This window comes from Puntigrus tetrazona, chromosome 3, assembly GCF_018831695.1.
Source record: "Puntigrus tetrazona isolate hp1 chromosome 3, ASM1883169v1, whole genome shotgun sequence".
Taxonomy (NCBI): domain Eukaryota; kingdom Metazoa; phylum Chordata; class Actinopteri; order Cypriniformes; family Cyprinidae; genus Puntigrus; species Puntigrus tetrazona.
In genome coordinates this window covers 13711601-13738341 of record NC_056701.1, presented here as the reverse complement: position 1 = coordinate 13738341, position 26741 = coordinate 13711601, and the positions used below count along the sequence as shown (strand labels likewise).

General features: G+C 37.7%; 1 protein-coding gene across 8 annotated transcripts in view; it reads right to left on the bottom strand.

The window, feature by feature from the left end:
* The window catches only part of LOC122339456 (trinucleotide repeat-containing gene 6A protein-like), a 45437-nt gene extending 26031 nt beyond the window's left edge, over nucleotides 1–19406 (bottom strand). For 4 of the 8 annotated variants that reach the window (XM_043233946.1, XM_043233947.1, XM_043233945.1 and 1 more), the window contains exon 1: nucleotides 239–445. The gene's annotated coding sequence lies outside the window, so the exon portion shown is untranslated. Of the gene's footprint in view, nucleotides 1–238; nucleotides 446–19265 lie in introns of those variants that run through there. The other 4 variants (XM_043233950.1, XM_043233952.1, XM_043233948.1 and 1 more) reach the window with 3 other exon arrangements.
* Nucleotides 19407–26741: the final 7335 nt, after the last annotated feature.

Sequence of the window (26741 nt, the reverse complement as noted above, 5' to 3'; positions counted from 1 at the left end):
ATGTGCCACACAGAGATGCCTTTTGCTTTTTAGACATAACGCAGGCAGAAGACACCATTAGTAAAAACAGTTTAACTGTTCGACTATCGTGCAAACGCAAACAACGCAGTAAAACATTCACCCGTGCTGAGCTCAGCTTAGATATCGCAGATAATGTTACGCTGCTAGATCATTTATACCGCTTATATTGGTAACGTTAAAATCGCCAACCTACACACGAACAAACCGCAAGACTCACCTCTTGTAGTTTAAAGTGCAGTAGAGATGAAATGAAAGCAAATAATAAGGCTATAGAAATTCAACACATTTGCAGAGTCTAGGAGGGGAAATATTTGTCCTGCTCGATCGCCATTTTCTTCTCTCGCATTCATGCATTCATCCCTGTAACTGCAGGAAGAGCTCAAGCGCTTGCTTTCAGAGCACTTCCTCCAACTCTACACGCTCACCTCCAAAATGGTGGCCGCAGAAAGGCCGTGTTTCAAAACCTTGTGAGCCGCCTATCTATAGATTGTACTTTTGTGCTTCGCGGACACGTGGGGTGATTTTGGAGATTGTAAGGAATTCTGGGGGAAATGAGAAGTATGGTTCTAAAACGGTTATGGTGAGTGAAGCGCGAGCCTAGCTGATTGAAAGGGCCAATAAAATGCTGTCTAGGTAGGCAGCTCAATAGGTTTTTAAAACGCAGCCAGAGTTGACGGTTAACCTAGACTCGTCATGGTGGCTTTGCCATTTCACTAATGTTAGATGCGTTTTGCCAACGAAATAAAGTAAAAGTTTGAAAAAAAGTAACCGGGTTATAATGAGAAAAGTATTATTATTAAAAAAAAATAGACAAGAGAATTCATAATAGATGTTAATAAATAATCGAGAATAATGGCATTAAAATATTCGTCCAAACAGATTGGAAATATAATATCAATTTAGAGTATAAAAAAATATGATTATCATGCTAAAAGCAGATTTTTATTTTATTTTTTTACAAACAATGGGGTAAAAATAATGTCATATTTAATGAAAGTAAATAATATAGGCTATGCTTAAGAAAGTGGCTTTTTTCTAATGTCACAAAGTCAAACACATATTTGCTTTAAAAATATGAAGAAACCGGCTCTGTTTGAGACATATTGAGGCCTATCAGACTGCATTTTTCAATAATATCACGTTCTATTGACATATTTAAAATTAGTTTTTAATATACAAATTATACATTGTAGATGAGTAGTTTGGTGTTCTTATTGTCTGAATATGTTGTATTAAGAACTTTTCTGTAAATAAACTATGAGCTGAAACACTTGGGGAAACTACCTAGACTAAACAGATTCCTCATTGTTCAGTTGTTTGTTTACAGTGAATACTTTCACCATTGTGAAATACTCTTTCAGCACAAGGCAAAAAACACCAACCAAGTGCAAACTCGGAAAAAGCTAAATAAATCTACAACAATATAGACACAGACGATCCTTTAGTCTGGAATTTGCCTGCGTTTTCACTTTGAAGACAAAGCAGCGGCACACAGTTGACAACGGCTCGGCTGCACTGTCCTTTTGAAGCGCTCATTCTGCCTCACTAGGCAGGAATCACACAGATTGAGCCACTTTCAAACAGAAAAAGACCTGTTTTAAATGTATAAACCTGATTGAGATTTTATAACCTTTTACAAAACTTTTTAAAATAAGTGTCACTGCACAAAAAAAGGATACTACTATATATAAACAGGTAGAGTCACATTCCAGTCCAGAGGTACAATGCTCAGATATTTTACATATTTTGTAAGATAATGTCAACAATCACATGCACGAAACCAGAAGACAATAAAGCCCACTGCAAATTTCAAACATTATTTAATCATTCACTTTTACATTGTCTAATTATGCAGCTCTTTAATATGGTGATATGTCTTTTGAAACCAAGGATATAATTCATTATCATTCCAAATATTATCCGAGTCATATTCTGTCCGTTTCATCACAGATGTCTTAAAATAAGAAAGTAACTTTGCATAGTTCTCTGGACAGCTCAGGCCTCAGCGTCTGCAGTATTGAGAATGAATTTTGTATGAGGCATGAATATTGATGATTAGCGGAGGTCCGGGGCCAGCTGCTTGTGAGTGAGTTAGCTGCAGTAGGACAAGGGTCAGTTTGGTCAGGCCAGTGGGCTGCCCCCCCCCTCCCAGACCGATGAGAGCAAGGGGAGCCTGGGAACGCGGGCAGATGCATTGTGCTCGGGCAGACAGGGCAGGAGGAGGGGAACAGCTTTGCATGACAAATACATGGCTGGCTTTGGCTTTCAGAGACTCTCTTCCAAACTCACTAAATAGTGAGCTTTGTTGCACTGGTGTTATATTTCAAAATGGACTAAATGGTTTAAATCAGTAAAACCTGCAAGTTGGCAAAATTTACACAGACAACCTTTGCATGTCATTGGCATTATTTGCCTTCCCATCTTTCGTATTTACCTCTGTCCCCCTAATCCTCATTACTCGCTGGTCCCCAGATGTACCAAGAGTCTCACCAACAAGGGCACTATTTTTCATTTGCTCTTACCCAATTCCTCCACTACCCCATCATTATATTCAATCTCTATCTGTCTCTCACCCATCCCCCTTGAGTCACTCTCTCAGACAGGGTGCCAGCTGTGAAAGGGATTTGGCGGCGCTGAATTACACTCTGCATCCAACCAATTACCTGTCCGACCGTTCGCAGGTCAGCCTGCACTGCCTGCTTCCAGGCTCCAGTTATCTATCATACCACAATTCTGCCAGGCATTTATCATTTTTACACAGCCATGCGCCCTGTCATTTAGAAATGTTAATACACACCACTGCCTCATCAACTCTTGACAGTAAGAGACGATTTTTGCTCTGTTATGCTAGTTTATGGAAAGAGTCAGCGTCATATAGTGTCATATAATATTACACACATATATATATATATATATATATATATATATATATATATATATATATATATATATATATATATATATATGACCCAACATTTTGCTGACTCAATATTTTTGAATATATATATATATATATATATATATATATATATATATATATATATATATATATATATATATATATAAAATATATATATCAGCAAAATGTTGGGTCAGCAAAATGTTTTCATGTAAATATCTTATGTTCAGCCAGGCTGTAATATTATGAAATATTACAACTCAATTCAGCTGTTCTATGTGTTAATGTTTATTTATTTATTTATTCATGGCGTGGCAAAGCTGAATTTTCAGCATCATTACTTCAGTCTTCAGGGTCACATGATCCATCAGAAATCATTCTAATATGCTGCTTTGCTGCTCAAGAAACATTTCTTCTTAATTATTATCGATATTTAACACAGTTGTGCCGATTTATGTTTGTGGAATTGTCATATCTTTTTCCAAGATTTTGTGATAAACAGAAAACTTTTGTAATAATAAACGCCTATATAGTTTTTTCATTTAATGAATCCTTTCTAAAGATTTCTTTAAAAAACTATTTTTCAAACTTTTGAATGACAATGTGTATTTCATATCATATCATATCATATCATATCATATCACATATCATACATTGCAGAAAATACCACAACATATATAATCTAGAATTTTCATACCTATTCATTACGACAAAATAATGGACAGTAATGGAATCAGATTTTATTATTATTTTATAGTCAATTATGCAAAACAGTTAGAATATCACTTTTAAGTGTTTTATCAGAGAAAAGTAACTCATATATAGTAACATCTAAAACTTTGCTTTAAAAAAAATATTTTTGAAGCTCCATGCTTTAACCTTTACACATTTATTTCTGGTGATGTCTTCACAGCATGACTTGTTTCAGAGCCACTCTAGTCACGTAAAAGCAATATAAAGATGCAAATGACACTTGGGAGAGCGATCCTATTGTCATTCATGTATGCATGCAGTATATATTTTAGATGGAGGCATTTTCATCTAGAGCTGCTACAGCTACAGTCAAAAACTTTGCTTCGGTCCTCATTTGCATGTGCCCATCCCGCCCTCATTTAATAATTCACACCTATCTGTGTAATGCGTTTCATCTGCAAGGCATGTATTTGAGTTTAGACTTGTGAAGTCACACTATGCTTTCACTCTTCTATATGGAGAAATGTACAGAAGTGTTTTAATTTTAAAAGTAAATGGCACATGTAGCTCAAAGATCACATCACTTCAAATAAAAGTAAAGCCTGGAACCCTGAAGCATAATAATAAAACCCTCAATTTCACCAAATTTCACCAATTTCCATGCGTAAAGATGAATTCTTTGCTATTGTAGTTTTGCTAATCCTATCTGGTCTGGGTCAGATCATATCCATAACATAGATGGATACCCTTGTGGCCGATATTGTTCCGTCTCTCTGGGGGGTGTTTCTGTGAGCAGGGGTAAAGAACAGCTCTCCAATGATACAAAATAGGGCTTTAAATGAACTCACACCATGACCATATTCACTACAGTAAATAGAAACTTTGACCTGCTCCCTTATAGCCCCACTCCGGTGTCCATGAATAGTTTTTATCCCTTATAGCAGCAGCCAGTGTAGTTGATGATGAATGGATATTAGAGTATGCAGAAAGAACAAGGTATGGTACAGCCTGAAAAAATAAAATGAGATGGAATTAAATAACAAATCAAAACTGTCAACAGAAGAAAAGTATCAACTACTCACTCCATTACTTCATAACACTACATAGAAAGTTGTGACAGGTAAATTACCTACGTATCCCCATGTGACATGACTACCCAGAAGTGACAACATGTCACAAATGTTTTCTCCAACAGCAAAGCTGGTCACCAGCATATATTTGTGTTTTGGATGCTTGTATCCTCGAGAACAAGTCTTCAGACCAGCTCAAAACCACCAGAAACCACCACAAATCAGCCTGAAGCAGCTTTAAAATTCATGCTGGTCAAAAGTGAGTAAAATTTAATGCAAGAGAAATTAGCAGGAATGTTGCTTGTTATCTAAAGGCATTAGATAAAACATAATACTTTACTGAAATACAACACATAACTTTTGAATAAAATCTGCTTACCTGACTTTCACAACTTATCACCAAACATCAGCTTTAGACTCACTAGATCTTCTATGTTAGCTCCAATTCAAAGATAAAAACTGGGGAGAACTGACTAGAAGGATATATACAAGGCCGATGACTGGAGAGATGAGTGGAGCTCATTGGGTGCCCTAATGATGCCTCGCTCTCCCAAGGCTCTTCGGATAGTGGTCTGCAGCCCTCACGCCAGCTCTAATGAGCAGACCACTCATTTTCCACTGCCATCTATCATACTTTCTAGTGGAAAAAAACTGTCTGCTCTCATCACCAACCACACATGAAGGAGACCTGGACACTTTAAAAGCATTTCTTTATCTTGCCACTTCACACATAGGCCTAATTCACAGACAGAGAGAAAACGGATGCTTTCACCTGAATCCTTTTGACTCCAAACAGTAACCACAAATAGCGGCCAGAAGGCAAATGAGGAAATAGCAGTAATACAGTAAAAATAGCAGTAATACAGCATCTGTGGTTGCCAGACATTAGACAAAAATATAGTGACAATGTTTTAGGTAACAGGAAATAGCATATTAGTGCGTGTGCATTTTTACAACAACTGTAAACCGAAAATAAAACGGTGTAATAATTTTTACTTATGAACTGCTAGTAAATATAAATATCAATCTGCTTTGTAGTTTAACAGGTACTGATAACCACCATAATAAAAGCAGTAAAATATTACAGATAATGTAATGTTAAACCATTTGCAGTTTTTTACTTTATATGGTAAGGTAACTTACCACAGGGTTTTACTGTAGCATTTATACAGTTTTATTGTGTATTTTTACAGAAATTTTACAAGCTTTGTTACTACACAGGTCTGCAGTTAAAAAGTTTCTATATCTAGATAAAAATACATCCACTGTCAGAGGCGGTATTTTAGTCCTACAGGACAACAGATTTTTCAACTTTTGAATGTTCAATAATGTGTTTGGCTTTATCTCCTATTAATCTTTTATTGCATAACAGTGCAGTGGAGCCTGTGCATTATTTGGAGCCAGGAGCTTGGCAGGGTGTCAGGTAGCAAACGGGTCTTCTCACAGCTCCAGGTCCTGAATACCATCCATGTGTTTTTATTTAGTATAACAAAAGGCTCTTCACCACAGGGCAGGCTTCCATGAGAAACACTGTCCGGCATGTAAAGAGGAGGAGCGCAGGAACCTCTTGACATGTTAATTGACTTGATTAGCATTAACATTACTGAGATTCCAGGAGGAGCCAAAAAGCTCTACAGTCAACTATTCACTTAAATGCAGTTTGATTCTAACCATCAGGCTGCCAAAGTAAACATGATTTTCATTTTAGATATGTGGATATGTATGTTTTCTCTGTCCAACAGAGGCATAAAACCATATACTGTATGCATACATTAAGGGATAATTCCAAACGGTATAATTTTGAAATGACAAAAGAAAATAAAAGTCTAAGTCAATGGAGTCCAAAACAACATTGCACTAGACCCTGATTTTTATTATGGCGATGACAGAAATTAAACGGATTTAAGGTCCTAGGTCATGAGGGGTCCAAAAATGGGTTTGACTGCAGAAATAATAAATAACGTCAGGTATGTATCCCTGCTAATCCTAAAGTGAGCCATGGGCAGCACAAGGTGATGGTAATTATTACAGAAAAAAAGGCTAGAGAGTGCATTGCTGGACCCTGATGTGAGCATGCTTTCACGGTGAAAAATGCAGAGCGAATCTGTGAATTATGAGCTGTAAACGCTGGAAAATGAAACAACAAGATCCGAGGTTGGTTGGATGTTGCCCTGGCATCTCGCCAAGTGCTCATTACCGCAGAACGCGTGTGCAGTTGGGCCAGCCAATGTGACGCCCGTTGCCGTGGCAACAGCAGAGCAGACAGGCGATGTAATGCATCATATTTCAGCAGACCAACTCAATTCAATTCACACAGATCCAATCTACGGGTTGTAAGTGGGGGGTGAGCATAGGCAGGGGAAAGCTGGTACTACAGAAATAAATTGCCACGAGACCATCAGCTTTCCATGCAGATTTTCTTTTAACGCTGTCTGTTAGAAACTGAAATATTCATTGTCCTGCACAAATTGGTTTTATTCAAATCCGGATGCAACTGCTTGCCATGGAGCGAGGTGACAATAGCTGGCACACATGGGTTACAGTGATGTGTGCCCATTTTTCCTTATTCAGCTGTTATGTCAGAAACATATCCATGCTGTACTGTACAAGTCATATAGCTAATGCATACAGATTAAAAAAAGAAATAAAACGTGACACTAAAGACTGGAATAATGTCTTAAATTGTACCACTACGCCTATTTCACAATGTTGGAGTTATACTTTTTACTGTATTTTCAAGTGCATAAATGTCTTGGTGAAACTTCATAAAAAAGTAAAAATCGTAATGTTTTTTGACAAGTATATTTGACAGGTATCTGAAATGGAAGCCTACTAACATCAGCAGCTTGGAGAGATCTGACCCTTTTGCAGATCTCCCACTGAGACCTCAGTCTCTGGGTACAGTAGTGGCAGGAGGGCAGACAGGCACACACACAATAGTCTCACACCAGAGCAGATGTTTCCTAATTACAGTAAGCTCTTTAACACAACTTCACTCATTACAGACCAAATGCTATGATACTCCGCTTACAGCAGATCACAGGGAGATTTAGTGGCTGTGAACTGCCTTTAATGAGCATCTTCACCTCAAGCTAAATAATGTGTAGATCCCAGGTATTAGCCTGCAAGCAAGATGGTGGCTGATGCCCTGTTTAGAAGACCTTTTGTATGTCAAACCTCTTCAGCACTTACAAATGAAAATTCATAATAAGATGACATGATAATTTAAATTCAAAGCCATATTTTAGTGCATAGAGTTATTCTGATATTAGGACATCATGATTTATCCACCAGCCTAGGATTAAAAATTGTGCAAATCGATGTTTTATTTTACAATAAAAAGATGTTGTACTTTTATTAATATAAAAAAAGCACACGTTTTTGCCGAGGTTGATTTTAAAGGCCGCTTGAATTAGCCGTGTGACCCTGAGCAGGACCACGGTTTGGAAACATCTAATATGGAAAACAAGATGAACCTCAGACACAAAGGTTTTAACCCATAGTGGAAAAACAGCATTGGATTCCTTTCTAGACCTATAAAGAGAACAGGGATATTTCCACTCCGTGTTTTCTCCAGAGCATTGACATAGTGAGCAGTGATAAGGCCGTACAGAAGACGATTACTTATTCATGTGAGGGATAAAGTTGCACACCTCCCCGTCTTGACCGTGGGTACCGACTCAAAATGATTCCGAGTTAATTTCCTGGCACTATCAGGGTTTCAATAATGCAAAGTCACTAAATCGACTCGGAGGGGCACTAATGTATCTAATGTCCTACAAATTATCACACAAGAACAGGAATACCTAACGTCTAACAAATGATCAGGCAGATCATCGAACATCTATTCGTACAGTCTTCTGCTTTAAAGTGCAAGTGCAAATGCTTGTCATGAACGGGACAGAGGTAGGTTTGCTGTTTACGTACAAGTAAAGCAAAGACTCAGGAGGCAGACAATCAGACAAGATGCCTGCTGAGAATCACAAACTGTTTTCTGTCTGCTTACTTTCTCAGCCAGCTAGCCAAAGAAAATCAAACACTCACTGCAGCATACGGCTGTCAACCTTTAAGTCCCTTCAGTACATCAGCAGCCAATTAGGAATTAAAATCTAGAAAATGCTCCAGCTAAGCACATCTGATTTCAAATTAGAATACCTTTTATCCTGATATACAATAATCCTTTTGTCTATAGTTGTTGGAAAAATGGCACTGAAATGAGAGCATTTATTTAGAGATGTATACAAATATATGCTATGTATACATAATAAATACGCTGTTGGTCAAAAGTCTAGGAGGCTAATATCATTATCTTTATTGTTATCGCGCTTGGTGTGAACGGGCCTTTAGCCAGTTTTCACCTGGTAACATCCATCTCAGGTGATCCAACCACAAGCCATCAGTTCACCCGGATTTCATTTAAGCTTGGTATAAAGGGGCTGACCACTGAAGCGGGTGCCTGTGAGTGTTTGCTGAAAACAGCAAGAGCTTCGTTCTGTTTAATAGGCAATTGATGTGCCCTTAACTACTAAAGCAATTACAGAAGCAATGCATTGTGGTTAATTATAAATGAACGAGAATCTACTGTGATTGAATAAATGAAAGCAAATCGTTACATAATTAGCCCTCGACAAATATTGCCTCCTTTTTTAAGGAACGGGGGGTCATAATAGCCCACAAAGAGTGAAATATACGGCACACTGGAGAGGCAAATGGTAATTCATTATGTGTTGCTCCGCTTGGCTGTAAATAAGCCTGTGATAATGAAACCGCTTTAAGGAGCCTCTTCCGTCTGTTCTCCATTTGTTTGTTTTTCTCTCTGATATCTGTTACTCCTTTTGTTTTGATTGGCTTGATTGATCATGTACTGCTTTAAGTCCACAGGCTTCTGGCCGTCTGCTGGGGCAACCAGACCGCCTCACTGACACAGGAAGGCACTATGAGTGACGGTACACAATGTGTGATAGATGAGGATAACACTTTTCTGCACACATACACAAAGAGTTACAGAGCATTTGCTAGACAGCAGTGTAAAAATCTCTCACTGGAACCTATTCTACACCAGTGGGATGGAGCTCATCTGTCTTGTATGACAAGGACTGCAGGATGTCTCACAATAGTACGGCAAAACAAAAAGAAAATATGTAAAGAAAGAAAGAATTTCTAAAGAAAGAATTGTATTTATTTTTGTAAATTAAATTGTCAGAAAAGCAGTTTGAGAGAAAACTTCTTTATATATTTATGTATTGTACATAGACACTGTTGAAACATTTGGAGTAAGATTTTAAGTCAAAATAATTTAATACATTTATTTAGCATACAATAAATGTATACTGTTACTTTTGATCAATTTAAAGATATTATTTTTTATATATTTTCACAAAAGATTAATCAGCACAACGGAGTTTTTATTATCCTCATTGATAATAATAAAGCCTTCATCATAAACTACAAATCAGAAGGTAATTTCTGAAAAATCATGTGACACTAAATACCGGAGTAATGATGCTGATAATTCACCTTTGACATTACAGGGAAAAATGTACACTTTAAAACCTATATTGACCTTAAATGAGATTTACTGTATTTTACTAATATAAAACGCAGCCATACTGGGCATAAGACACTAATTTCAAAAACATTTAAAAACTTACTGACCCCAAACATTTGAACAATAGTATATATATTCAAAAATGATCCCATCTTAAATCTTTCCAACTGTTAAACACATAAGCAGAAAAAATTCTATTGCATATCAACCTATATTACAGTATATGCCGCAAGAACCGGTCTGGGTGGACATTAGGCTTCTGTCTCCCCACTGCTGTGATCTGTCCTGACAAAGAGCTTTGGGCATTGTGTTTAGAAGGCTCGGGTTGGAATTAAAAAAGGAAAACAAACAGGACTGACTCCTCAGTGGGATTTTAATTTGGCACATATTCCCCTAATCCATCCTCACTGTGGGGTGCGCACGTGCTTCCTGGACAATAGAGAGGCCACGGCTAGGGCTAATTATGTGTTGTTAGATGGAGCCCTTGATATGAGCTCTGGCATGAAGTGTTTGATTTAATCAGACTGAACAGGAAAAAGAAGGCAGACGAATGATTTCAAAAGAAGGATGAGGACATTCTTTTTCTCCACGGGGAGAAGTTATTAAGTTAAAAAGAACAAGGAGTGCAGACCTAACAGAAATTAAAAAGTTCATGTAAAAAGATACTGTATTTTTTTCTTTTTAATTGAAATTTGTAATTATTTTATTATTGATATATAATGATCTCACAGGCATAATTATTAAATGTAGAAATATATTTAATAAATAAATATATGGAGATGGGCAAGTGTATAATTTTTCAATTAGGCGTAAAACTGAGTTTTAAATCTAATTTCAGTATTATTTACACCTCAATCAGGTGTCAGGCACTGGGTGAGGGGCTTACAAGTTTGGACTTACGAAGCGGCCATTTGGCAGTCATTTGACCTCTAGTGCTATTAGATTTATTAGGCTCCAACTGTGGTACTGGATGATATGTAGATGACGATGTTTCCAGTTGAACTTGTTTATCTAGGACTTTTCTCCTGATTAAAGGGAAAAGTGAACCTGGACACATCAGTGTGCTGAATCACTCTCAGTGCCCTGCAGCTGACCATGATGTGGCCTGAATTGCTTATGAATGATGTGAGGTCTGGTTGAAGAGAAAGACAATGGCAAAGCCACACCACCTAACTACAGTACGCATGAGTCTAAACAAAAGAGGGTTAAGAGAGGTTGATCAGCACTGGTGTGGTAAATTAACAGTCACTGCCACAAAGCCCATCTGAAAGGGATTGTTCACTTAAAAAATGAAAATTCTGTCATTTATGCTCTGTTATTTAGTACCATTAGAGTCCATTCTTTATTCAAACAAGGTTTTTTAAAGAACGCTGGTGTCCAAACAACCTTTTGTGTTCAGTAGTAGAAAGTCAGTCATGCAGGTTGGAAACAATGTGAGGCTGAGTACATGACAGCATTTTCATTTTTTGGGTTAACTATGCATTTAAGCATTGTTTGATCTATGTTACAAAGACAGTTTAGTTACGTTAATTAAAATTAAAACTATTAAAATAAGTTTCTGTAATTGATACAAAGTAGACACAATGTAAACATTTGATGAAAAACTTTGTTACCTTGGCAACTAACTGAAATACAATAAGTAACTAAAAAATCCTACATAAAATTCTTTAAAATGAAATATATTGAACACAAAAGATACTTACAAAATAGAAATACGTACTCTATACAAAAAATGTGTTTAAATAAATTAATAATAAAATAACACTGGCTTAAACTGTTTTTATGCACTGTAAACAAATGAATATAATTTGAACTATAAAACGTTGTAAAAATGAAACGGAAAAAAAATATGAATAGTTTTTAGAAGTGAAAAAAGAACAAAATTAACATACAATTTACACAAAATAAACTGTTAACTGCTATTCCTGGAATTCAACGTGTTACGATCCAGTAGCTGAATTAAAGTAGCTAAAAGTTGAGCTTTTAAATAATTGTGCATCTTAATCAGTTTTGTTATCATGCACATTAGGGTTTTATGTTAGCCTCTTTATGTTAACCTCCTTATCTTCTGTTGTTTAATGAATGTTGCATTATTCAAGTGCCATGTGTGTTACCATGATAGTGTTTCGTGTTTTTTGATGGTGCTTTGTGTATACACCTTTTGCATATTAGCATATACAACTTTTATCTTTACCACCGGCATTATTATGGTGGTTGTATATCTTAAGGGTATAACGCTAGTTTAATAGTAGTTTAGTCTTCTTGAATTTACTGGTCTACATTCAAAAGTGCTTGTTTGTAAATAATCGTATGTACAGTTTTTCTGTTGTTGTTTTTTGTTTGTTTGTTTTGTTTTTTTACTAAATTATTCTGCTGCCAAGTAGTACAGATTTTTTACAGTCTGCAGTGATTCTAGTGATGCAGACAAACCCAGGTCATTCACCCATCAGCAAGCCAACGGCAAGCACCTTCACATACCAACACCTTTCCATTCTCTAAGAGCCTTTTATATAACAGTTCATCCAGCTGAGTTCAGTGAAATCAAATGCAAACGTAGTGCACAGGAGACACTCAGTGCTCTGCTTCTCTATTGTAATGGACCCTGGTGAAGAGTCAAACTTAAAAGGACAGGTCTGCAGAAATTCAGTAATTTCCCTCACAATAGGATGTCATCAGCCTCTCTTCCCTTTGAGATGCTAATTCAAACGCTGAGACGTGTTTGACGCCCAGAACCCCATAAGTGACTATTAATCAAAAAGCACTTGAGGGCTGTGATCCACTGTCTCAACTGTCCACACTCCTGTGATAATTAAATTAGCACCAACCATGGGATTTTACCCTGTGCTCAACATCTTCAAAAAAAATTTAATAAATATAACAGTTTTGCTTAGCAAACGTCTGCCATTTAAATTACAGCTCTCAGAATTTAAAGCCAGTCAATATGCTTTTCAGGAAAATGGCTTAAAGAGCATTGCATTTAGCAAATTAGCATAAAGCAACTTGCTTGTACCTCACTAAGGCTGATAAAATGCAGAAGTTTGTGAAAAGTGTATATAGAGACTCCTTTAGTGTAATTTTATTGTAAACAGAAGATGTCATTGCACTAGCAAAAGCAGCAGCATTAGCATTAGCGTCATTTAAACCAATAATGGGTGAGTGATTCTAACATTCACAAAGTCAAATATCAGTCCTATTTCAAGTCTTCCATCACTCTCTAGAGAATAATTCAGTCTAGACATACCCCCAGCCCCTCCACCCACACACACACACACACACACACACACACACACACACACACACACACACACACACACACACACACACACACACACACACACACACACACAAAGTAAACTAGAACCAGGATGAGTGTTGTTCTGCATTATCACCATTGATTAAAATAAGCCCCTGCTCTCTTCCCAGTTTACAGCTGAGGTCCCGGTCTGGGTTTTATGAAGTGCTAGCTACTTCATTTCATTATGGTAACTGGGTTACATTAGTTGTGCACAGCTGTAGGCAGAGGATAAATCCATCTGTATGCCAGTTTCATTTTCTCTCTTCTCAGCCCCAGGCGTATACAACATCTCCTCATCCGCTCACACACTGCATGCGCTGCCTTCTCCACTTTCTTCACCTCACCTTCAGCTCTAAGAGTAAAATATAACAGCCATATCATGCATGAGACCCATGAGGACTGTGTTCTCATAAAAAGCACACTAAAGCATCCTGTAACAAATGCCAAGACTGATTACATTCGATTTCATGCATGTTTCCAGTGAAGGTGCTTTAACGGGTCTAATTGAGAATATTGAGTATCTGCTTCCATTAGTTTGCCATCGAAGAATTAGTTTACTTTCGACTGCACGCATAAAGTTAAAATTTAAAATTAAGCAAATTTCCTGTCTTGAAAGAACATTAATAGCCTTGCAAGAATGAATACACATTCAGTTTAGGAAGTGCACAACTCACATGTCTCCAAGATATTCAAGGTATTTCAAATATGTTGAATATTTAAAAAAAAAAACTGGTACAAAAAAGATGGTTTCTTTTCTCATTTATTTTCTCTGCAAGGTGTGTTAATTCAGACTTTAAACAAGAAAAGTAAACAGTCACAGCTAAAAGACGTCAGGCAAAGAAGAGTGATTGTTTAATTTTGATGCATTTGTGTCCATACGTCTTGCCTGTAACTATGCTCTGCTAAACCGCAACTAATCTGAGCCTAATGAGCTCACCTTTGACCCCATCACACTTGCCAGTCTGCTCTGTTGTCTGAACACAAAGTGGCCTTTACCCTTGACCAACCCTTTGCCTAAGCACTCCTGACCTGACAAATGCATCAACAAAAACATACACATCCAGAGCTAATAACTCACATTGAAGTACAACAATACCATATGCTTAAACAATACGCCATAAGTTACAACTGAAGTGTTGAGGGCGATTAAAGGTGAAGTGTAAACCTTTCTACAAAAGCTTTGCTAAAACAGATAGTCCTGGGCCCAAACTCGATGCCCTGCTATTAATGTTTTAAAAGCATAATAGAGCCACAGTTTTGTTTTTTTTACAGTATCTCTTTATGGACAGGATAAAGTATTTAAACAACAAATGACAAAAAAATACTTAAAAAAAATGCATGCACATCCTTACTTCAGATTTTCTAATGCTAACCTCTTTTCAATACTAAAAGTGGCCTCTCCAGAATCTAAACAATGACCTAACAGTTTTCCTGTCACTAATGACTCGACACGAGCCAACACAATCACACAGACCGTTTCTAATGGTTACCTATTTACATTACACATATAGAGAAATATCTGTCTAAATATCAGTCTAACACTGGATGTGCAAACAACCAAAAAAAAATGCACCAAAAAGTATTTAGACATTTAATTGATAATTAAAAACGTCTGCATCTTAATTAACCGATGTAAAAGATCAAACCAAGTGTCATTAAATGCAATGCAAGAGACGTTTCAAGATGTAATTTAATTGTTGAAAATAATTTTACATTAACTTTTACTTAACAATCAACTTTGATGCTTGTTATATATACTGATAAGTAGCTCAGTATTTTCACATTGCACCAGATAATTGATCAGACAGTGTCCAGATACTTTTTCTGTCTTTTTACTTTTTAACGAGGCTCTTATGCTCTCCGTATCTGATTTTCTTTGATGAAACATTTTACAATTTAAAAGAACCCGTGTTCCTTGAACTGTGTAATTCATTTCTGCTGAACTGTGAACTTTAGTACATCTAATGTTTTAACTTCAGAAACAGCAAGCTTATTTTTAAGTGTGTTTGTGTGTTATAATTAGTAATAATTGCAGTAATTAGTAATAATCCATTTTTAAATGAGACTTCGAAAACCAAACACTTTTTAGGGCCGCTGCACACAGTCAGACTCAAGCAGTGGTGTCAGCCACGTTTGCAGTCCAAATTAAATAGCACTTAGGACCTGGCATTGTTTTCTTTAATCTTCATTTCCTTGAGGCCGGGCACCGAGTGGATGTGCGCAGCGCTGAGAGAGTGTTTGGTTTGTGATGATGTCATGGTTGTCATGGAAGGAGCTCTCTCTCTTTCTCAAATTACAACACAAACCTCTCTGTGGGAAAGTGAGGGTCGTGTTCTCAAGAACCAAGCTGCCCTTACAATGGCCAAAGTGAGTCTGTTCCTGCTTTTGTGCGCGGCCAAACACTAGCCACTTTTAGTTTATCTGGGACATGCTGGCACACAGGAAACCTGACTAAATGTTCCCCAAAAATGCCGCCCGTTAGATGGGCCGACAAAGCAACACCCAACGGTGATCTTTAATCTAAAAAAAGCACCAACCTGCCACTTAACAGAAATGATTTGAAAATGGGGTCCGGCGTAAAGTGCTGAACAATGTAACAGGCTTTCTGCTGTTTCCAGATGCGGTGCTGTTGTGTCTGCCGAGAGCATTAATCACAGTGCGGACTGAGTGATGGCACTTGGCTGTGGCTCTGTGCAACGTTTGGCTGCTGTAAGGAGAATTCGGAGCAGGGATGAAAGGCCTCTCTGTATTTAGAGTCGGGACTGCTGGGTGCGTGCCAAGCTGCAATCGGCTCATTTTCTGTAAGGAACAAAAGCTCAGTGCTGCCTTTATGGCACCAAACAAAAACACAGGTCTCTGAGAGAAGCGTCCATTTAGGATGCGCGCTGTGAAGTGCTGGTGTACCAAGCCCAACTGTACACAGACCAACCCTGGTCTCGAAAACCTGAGGATCAGTCGAGGTGGTTGACACACAACAGTGCCATACAAGCTTTTAAAAGCAGACTTTGCAGACTGGTTTTGGCAAGACACGCAAACAGCACTGCACTGCTGGTATCCACACGAGCAAAGACAGCACTGTTTTTAAACAATCCATCATCGCATCGCTGAAAATAGCTTGAATATTGAGGTTAGTAAATCTGTCTTGGCGGCACTGTATACACAATGTGTCCATGTGGGGATTCTGCACATTCATAACAATCACTGCAAAAGAAATTAGATTGAAAACAGGACTGTGCTCTGGATGAATGAATTTCATTAAAATGTTTCACTGATGACTGAATGTTCCCAGCTTGAGGGTGAATTTTCCCCCAAAGAAAGAGAAAGGATCGGGAAGTTTCCTTTCACTGGTTTGAATAAAATGCTATGTATTAGCGTATCAAATGTAATGGACTGTTGAGATAGATAGATAGATAGATAGATAGATAGATAGATAGATAGATAGATAGATAGATTTAGCTTGTTGAATAGAACACAACAAAAGTAAAAACTGATTTTTACTGATTTCCCCATAGGGAGAAATAGCCACATGTAATAGCAGAAAATAAATAGGGGTGGGGAAAAAAAAACTACATTACCCATAAAGCTGTACAGAACATTCCACCAATCAGAGGGTTCTTATTCTCAGTGGTAGCTTAATGGCAAGTCAAAATTTCAAGATAAGGAAATTCAGTGTAAGTTAATGAAATGTTTTGTTTGTTGCTTCAATAATTTAACATTACATTAATAATAAAATTGACAAACAGCCAACATATATCACGGGTACAAAATTGATAAGAACAGTGCTGTCTGTGATTTATTTCTTTGGCACTGGCCTCAAATACCACAGGGAGTTTCACCTCAGCACCCCTCACAGAGCAGAGAGAAGGAGAGAGAGAGAGAGAGAGAGAGAGAGAGAGATTTCCTATACAATGGCCAGCTTTGTTTGATACCTTCCAACAAATCCTCTGCATGATTGTCCACACTGAAGCAATTAAACAACAGGGGAAAAAGGAAGTCTAGATATCAACTCATACTCACTTACATAACTTTGCAACACAAAACCCTGAGCAGCTCTGCATGACATTTAACACTTGGGATGACGCATAAAAGAACAAATTTTTTCCTCCCTGAGTCAGTAATGGCCAACAGGGAAGCGGCTGCTCCTCAGCCGGGGACTTTGCTGAAACAGACTAAACAGTCTGACTGACTGTCAACAACAATCAGAGCAGAGCAAGAAGGCCAAAACACAAGTACAGCGCTCGAGACGATTTGCCCTCTCAGTGCTGCTGGTTAGATCAGCAGGGGCTTAAAGTCGCCCTCCTAATGCTTTAGTCGAAACAGACGCCAGTGTTCGGCAGTCCATTTATGGCTTGTTTGTCAATTTCAGCTGACAAACTATTATTATTTTTATGCATTTTTGGGCAAATTTACATCAGTTCCATTATTTTCATGGTTCACATCTGTGTATGTGAATACTTGTTATTCACACAATAATATTGCATAGAGACATGTATGTGACACAGGATACATCTCAGCAGGTAACTGACTTTAACTACTGTAGTTATGTATTTTGCTTTAAAAAAAAAAAAAGACTGACAATATTTCAAACTAAAATAACGGCATTTAAAACCACACTACTGTTTAAAAGTTCGAGGTCAGTAATATTTTTTGAAAGAAGTATCAAAAGTGAGAGTAAAACATTTTACATTTTACAAAAGGTTTCTATTTCTAATAAATGCTATTTATTTGAAACTATTTTTCAAATAGTATTTATTTACTTTTAAACTTTCTAGCTATTAACAAATCTTGAAAAAATGCATGATATTTCCCACAAAAATATTAAGCAGCACAACTGTTTTCAACATTGATAATAAGAAGAAATGTTTCTTGAGCAGCAAATCGGCATATTAGAATCATTTCTGAAAGACTGGAATAACGATTCTGAAAATGCTGTTCTCCATTACATTCTAAAATCTATTTATATAAAAAAATAATTACGTTAAAATGTAATAATATCTCATAATTTTACTGTTTTAGCATATTCTTGATGAAATAAATGCATAAGAGGATATTTTTAAAAAAAATAATAATAATAAATCAAATTCATTGACAGCACCAAAAGTTTTGTATATAGTATCTTAGTCGAATGCATAATTAACTTTACAATTAAATTACAAAATTCCCTGAAAAAATAAACACCATTCACAACAAGAATGAATGCATGCCATACTCACACAGCTCTGTATAATTTAATCTGAAGCTAATCACCCAATGAGCGCATGCTTCTCCACCCACCTCCCATAAGAGATAATAACCACTAGGTCTAATAACTCTCAAGCTCTCCACTTACTGCATTACAGCCTCCAAACAACATCACATTCTCGACCCCAGCCTATTGTTTCAGTGCATCCTCATCCGACTGCTCAAACCGCACACGCGATACAGTAAAATACAGCACGAGTAACGCAACTAAGCAAATTATCTTTATAATATAGGTCGCAACGAACAAGACCGGAGCATGTAATAACCCCAAACGATCCCGCGAGGTTAAACAAAAGGGCTTTTTGTCCATTTCAAAAGAGTCTGAGCGCGAGCGTGCCGTCAGAGCCTAACAGCAAACCCGCTGTTACTGCGCCACGCTTTCCATTTCAATGACAGCATAACAATATTTACACGGGGGCTCTGTGTACACACCACGCATGACAATGACTTCGCTGTGGAGAAGCACAAATGAATGGATGCGAGTGTCAGGCAACTTACCCAAGTGTCTGCCGCACATGATCAGAGTCAGGCTCGTTCACAGACGCCGCTCCGGCGACACACGCGTGCTGCTGACACATACACTTAAACAAGCTGCCTGATGACAGGTGATGAGGGACACGGCGGGTTTGTTGCCTTTATGATTACGAACCATGTCTTTCTCTACCCCTTTTTGATTCACGCGTCACACGCGGCGCCGAGCGGCGGTCCACGCTGTCACGTGAAGGAAAGGGTCACGTGACAAACCCAGGTTCCCCGGGCTAGGAATACCTGGGGGGATACAGGGAGACCGTGGGAGGGAGAGAAAACAGGGGAACACCAGGGGGCACCGTTTTCTGGTTCCTATTCGATGCTCTCAGCCTCTCGGTGCAGGTGGCATCGCGCATGCAAATCAAAATGAAAGAGGGCGAAAGAAAGGAGCTGCGCGGAGAGAAAGAACCCTGGCGTGAGAGAGCAAGAACACTGCAGAAATGCCTCTGAGTTTCAATGAATATTTATCAGCTGTGCCGATCTCCCCCACCACCCCAACACCCAGCCTCTTGGAACGGAGCCTAATTCGTTTGAATGCTCGCCTTTGTTAACAGCTAAATCAGCAGGGCCCTTCGCCGCTCCTGAGCTGCGCCGCGTCAGACATGCAGCGGATACCTTGCGAACAGTCCCCGCGCGAGCTCGCTTTGCTTCAGGGTGACAGAACCTCCATTGTGTAAACGCACATAGGCACTTCTCCACACTGTGATGCGCCCAACTAACAGCTCTGACGCTCTGCTCTTCCTCTTGATGGGCATCGATCTGCAGCGAAAAGCGCAGCTGAGGCTGGAAGTCGATAAGAGTCACATTCCACTGTTAAAATGATGTATTATTTGTATAATAAACAATTATTATACAATTTCGTAATCTAAATTCTGGCAAATAAAATAAAATACACCCAACATCCTAGTTTTCCTCATTTGTGATAAACAAACAAACAAAAATTGCGAATTGCGTGTGATTGTCACAGGCATTTTGAGGGGCATGTGCTGCATTTTAAAATCTAAGATTTCACAGTGATCTGATTCTGTGATGTTGTTTTTTTAATTACTACAACATTACTTTAGTACCATGTTTTACCTCGTTTATACGTTTGAAGATGATCAGCTAGATGATCATTATGAAATCATTATAGACGAAAATGAGCTAGCTGGCAAGTACATGCATATTTAGGGTGACCGTATGTGCAGTTTTCCCAGGACGTGCGTCCTTGCCAGGATTTCTGTATTGTTTAAAAGTGTTTTGAAAAAGTAAGGCACCGACGTCATACACCGATCAGTCTGCATTCAAACAAAGGCAAAACCTATCTAACCTATCTATTAGGCAATATAGAAATCCTGGCCAGGACGCGTCCTGGGAAAATGGCATGTATGGTCCACCTTATACATATTAATAGTGTAAACGTTAACCATCAAAGAAGAAATACATGTATGTCACTTAGTAGGTGACGAGGATATGACTATGGCAAATGCTAGCCCTCTCTCTCGGGTCTCACCTGTCTCAGACCTCAAATACATGAAACATTAACCTTTTTAAGACATTGTGATTCTTGCGTAAAGAAAACGCAGTACTTATTCAAAAATCACGTTATTTTTATTATTGCGAGACTTTGCAGGGTTGCTAGGACTTCTCAGCAAAACCAGCCCAATTGCTACTCGTTTCGAGGGGTCCCCCATCAAAATTTGCATTACCGAGGGCGGATAAAATGTACGTTTTTGTGGGGTTTCCATGGTAAATTCGCCTTCCAGGGGCTAAATATCACATTAGGTCTCTTCAACTCGTGTGCATGAAAACATACCACGGACTTGGCAACACTGCGTTTTGTGGCACTTCAGTTCATTTTGTCAAGATAAAGGGGATGGAGTTATGAGGTTTACTGACAGTTTGAGTGGATTCAACAAGGTTTTAGTCATAATCTCTATTTAATACGCTCGTTGGCTAAAGATAGAAGATGGAAAATAGAGACAGATGCAAAGAGTGATTAATAGCATTGGAGTGTAAGGGGAAAAGGGCATGCGGCCTGCACAGGTTGAGCCTTATCTGAGCCCGTGCCTGGTAAAGCCGGTCCTGCGATCTCCATCACATGCTTTCAGAAGCAGCGCATTTAATACACCATAGAGCCGTAGAGCACTAACAAGCTACACAATATCACATTCATAATCAGATGAAACGCATTCGATTGAGTAGCTTGTCAGTGCATGTATTTTTATTAATGCCATTTATGTTTTTGTCAATACAACCACGCAGAGCCAGCCCAAGCTATAAGCGAACTAAGCGGCCGCTTAGGGCCCCGTGGCCACAAGAGGGCCCTTCAAGCCTAGCCTACATAAAATTCTTTTATATTTTATTTATTTAATTCGTGATATATTATGTTAATGGGTTCATCAACATCAGCAAGTAGACATTTTAATGTAATATAACATTTACTTGATTAAAGTTTTTGTCTTCTGAATAAAAAGTTTCCTGGGTATATAATTTGGTAATAAAAATACGCTTCTATTTCCTAAACTAATAACAGCTTATTATTTACCTTAGCTCACCTTTTGGTTGCTATTATATTCCAATATCATTATGCCTCAATTAGCTAGATATAGATCAAGAGTCTGCTGTTTAATACTTAGAATAAAAACAATATAGCCTTTAATAAAAGTACAACTTTGATTAATATTTATGTTCCGTAAATGCATTGTCTGTAATTAGAATATATATTAACGTCTACAAATGTAATAATATTTCACAATATTTCACTGTATATTTAATCAACGCTTTCTTGGTAAGCATAAGATGCTATTTTATAGGAAACTAAAATTAAACATTAAAATTTAAATGCTACAAATTTAAACTGCTTAAAATATGTCTGTTTTAAAAAAAGGAAAAATATACAGTGTTGAGGTGAATTGTAAAATTAGTTAAGTTGAGAAAAAATTAAAAAATATAAAATATTCACTCTTCTTATATACAACATATAACCAACAAATCTATGCATATTTCTTTATTTCTTTGAGAGTGACATTCCTATGCATTACAACAAAAAGACTGGGGTGAAAGAATACAATGTCATTTTTAAAAACATTTAAAACCTCTTTTGCATTTCAGTTAATATATGACAGGGACATATTCGCTTCAGCTTTTATTAAATTCATCGAACGGATGCCCTTTCGATCACACTTCCCATCACTGTTTGCCTCTCAAAATAAAATTAGCAGTAGTGGAATGTTAAGCTTGCACAAACCTCTCAACATCAGAACCAGCTATGAAACCAACCAGACACACATGGTGAGGCAGACGATGTCTCGTTCCTTCACAAAGCTCATTGATATTCTGTGCACAGCTCTGGTCAAAGGCGGGGCCAGGCAGCAGCGCTGGCATACAAGAGATGCAATCAGCGCCTCTCACCACTGCAAGCACAGAAACAGCCAGCAGCACCTCCAATATTACTAAAACAACCGCACACATATTAGTGCTTTGTGGCCTGGTATGAACCTATGCACGGACTGGGGTGACATCCAGCACTCGTTTAGTACCACAACGCCAGTCAAAGCAGCGCTATACTATAGCGTAAACAGAAAAGAAGATAAAATGGCAATTTGCTAGAGATGATTTAGAAATCTCTCTGATGCACCCTTCCAACTCTGTGTCCCGCGTTTAGACACATCAGGCAGAAGAGTTTTGTTCTTTGCATCTTTACAGTTTGTACTGGGGTGTTATTTTCTAAAACGAGAAAAAACGTAAAATTAGACCATATGATATCAAGTCTTTTGAAACCAAACAATACATTTTCATGAGCACGAGTCCAGTAGTCACAATAAGATAACCTTCCCTTCCTCTGAAGCGCTGAAATGTCATGTTCATTTGAAACAACAGGGAGAGAAAATAACTAAATGAAAAAAAAAGAAAATTCTGAATCAACAAGAAAAAAAAAACATGAAATATATTTTTTGTATTAAAAAAAAAAAATGCTGTACCTTTTGCTACATAGTACTATAAAGGTGAATTGTAAAATTGACTAACTTTTCTTAAATAAAGGCAAAAAATATACACTTTTCTTAAATATAAACTTTTTATTTTGATGTCAGGTAAAACAACAACAACAACAAAAAACACTTTTACGGACTGACACTCCACAACGTATTACAATTCAGTCATGTTCTGTTTGAAAAACGAGCCCAATTACAGATGTCCTTGACAGCATGCATTAGGACTATGTCACATTAGTGACTAGAATAACAATTCTTACCTTCAGGGGGATTTGTGGAATAACTTACTTGAAATCAGTAAACTCAGCTGACATCAAGTCTTTAAATTATGTTGAAACAGTTGCCCCAATTCATAGTCAGCTTTCTGTAATAATTAGCTGCATTACATTAAAAGTAGTTTAACCATGAAACAATTGTTTGCTGGATTCAGAAACTAAAAAAAACATTCTATATTAAATCAATCCCGCATACATTTTTGGCTCTTGTGAGGGTTAAATCGAAAACGTGATGAAGACAGAGTTGCTGCCAGTATGTGAAATATTTTAAGCATCTGACAGACCAAACATATGGAGGCTACCAGAACGCTGTTGGCACTGAATCTGTGTGTCTGTGCCAGGTGAGTGGAGAGCCCTGCAGAGCTCTACGGCCAGACCAGACACACTCATTAAAGGAGCTGCCGTATTGCGAGTCATGTGAATCACCAGCTCTTGTGAACCTCCATGTTTGCCAGAGGATGTTCTGGCACGGTCATGCACAATACAGACCGACTTTGGCTCTTGAAGCGGTGCTGATGCGGTAAATGGAGGGGCAAGATGCAGGTATCCGATTGGCAGAGGCACAAAAACTGATGAATGAATCAATCGCGAGAAAAATGAAAACGCACGAGGCAACGCAAGCAAGGCGGCATCACCCCGCGAGCATCCTCAAAGCGTTCCATCTTCAAAGACAAGATTGCCTTGAAAATACACGCAAAGATACATATTCACCAGAGATGTCCTGACAAGAGAGTAATGGAAAACAGAAGCATGCACCTTTAGAAAACCTACCAATTGCTGAAGACCAGACACAACAAATAAGCGTCACCATTAGCTTAAACAAGACAGATCTGCATATGCTTGATTTTAATGAGGCAGACTTGGCATGGAGCCTGGGCGCACTAACAAACAAGACTTAGAAGGGGGTGAAAACACAGATCAGTGACAAAAAGAAATACATAAAAAAATACAAAATGATCTTATGGATGGCACTGTATATAGATAAAGCTTTAATATCTAACATTGTTATTATTTACGTGATGACTGCGTTAATATATAATTGGACGGACATAATCATTAGGCTGTCCTTTTAGCAGCATCTCTGTTTACTGATTCCATTATGAAGCGTCAAGCCAGTGAACCTCTGGCATAGGCAAAAAATAAACTATGTATTTAATTCCTCGCATAATGCCAAATCCTGGACAACCTTTAAGTACAACTAGAAATACAACATCTGCAACATTAGTAAACGGGCAAAGTTGTCCTGTGTTCTTGCATCTCACACCGTACTATCCGTACTAAATGCGTTTTTAACACTCTTGTATGCAAAGAGTAATGGGCCCATATCCATTCCCAGCCTTCTTTTCCTCTGAATGTGTCTGTCTACAAGCATAAGGGTGGATGGTTTTGCCCTTACCTGGCATCCAGCAGAAAGGACTCCCAGAGCGCAGTGTATGGCAGCAGGTTTTAGCAGACTAGCGCACTCAGCACACCGAAAGCAGTGCCAGACATGGCGGCAGGGGGAGACTGGAGGAAACTGGAAGCAACAGCATGAGGGGGCAAACCCTCTTGTGAGGACACACACAGGACATATAACAAGCTAGTGCCAACCATTAACACTGTGCCAGCTCACCAAAGGAATGCTCTCTTTCAGCTCACTAGCAGCTGATGGATTTTTGTGATCGTGTTTGCTTTGTTTTAATTAACACAATATACTTTTACATTTAATCATTTAGCAGACGCTTTTATCGAAAGCGACTTACAAATGGGGAGAACAACAGAAGCAATTAGACCAAGGACAGGACACATAGCAAGAGGTTTGTTTGTTTTTGAATAGAATAGAATAGAATAGAATAGAATAGAATAGAATAGAATAGAATAGAATAGGGTCACAAAACCAGCCATATCATCATAAAGCTGAATAAATAAGTTGTATGGTTTGTTTAGGATATAGGACGATATTTGTCCTAGATATATTTTAATTTGAGGGTTCAAAATATAAAAATAAAAAAAAATCAGTATTGACAAAATCTTCTTTTTAAGTTGACCGAACAAAGTTCTTAGCAATGCATATTACAAATCACAAGATTTATTTAAAAATATATATATATATTTACAATAGGACATTCACAAAATATGATCTTTAATTATAATCCTACTTTTTTTTTGCATACAATAAAATGAATTTCAAAATGTTAATTATTTTGACCCATACAATGTATTTTTCGCTATTGCTTCAAAATATACCCGTGCTACTTATGATTGGTTTTGTGGTCCAGGGTCACATGACGATTTGCTGAAATATAAAATGTTTAGTCTTTTGCATTTAAAATGTTGCAGTTCTTCAGGAAGTATTTTGGATTTTGGATAACTGGCCTTATACGAGAGAGCGCAGGCATCAAAGAAGAATCAATAATAAAACATAAGTCAATAATAACATCAATATGGCTCTGTTGTTGTCAACCTGTAGAGCGCCACCTTTGCTTCATTAATTCGGCTAACTCAGAACGCACCTTTTGCCTTGAATATTTATAGGGCAAATAAAAAAAACCTTAAATAACCTTAAATACTTGACTTTGCACTCTGAACTTCTCGAGATGCTGTTTCAGTGATTTCATATTCATCCAGTTTCCTGGATAAATAACGTTGAACGCCCTCTTGTGGTCATGTAGTATAAAGGAAACGGGGTGAGGGGGAACTGCTCCGTAGGAACGATGAGGAACGGTGTCATCAAATTTATTTACCATCTGGGTTAAAATAATTCATCCAGTGGGAACTGTTTTGTTTATTTATTTCGAGGTAAGCCTTAAACAAACTGTTTTTTACTACATTTAACATCACTAAACATTCTAGTGGGCGTAGGCCTATATTAAATGCTGCAGTAATAGTAAATGCAACTCTCCAATACAGACAAACTAGGCTTGTTGCATGTCGTTTTTTTTTTTTTTTTTATGAATACAAATATATGACTTCAAGTGTCTGACAAAGGAAACGCAACCATTATGTTTACAGTTCAATGGGTATTTTACATAAAGGTTACAGAAATCTATAGATCTTAATGATATTTTATGCTGGTAATGGTTTAATAACTTGTTACATTTTCTATTTTTAATTGTTTTACTTTCTATTCCTGTTTAGAATCGGTCGTTGCTTAATCAGTAGGCTGTAGCAGCTGTGTAACAGCTAGTTGTTGGTATTAAACAGGAAAAAGTTTTCAT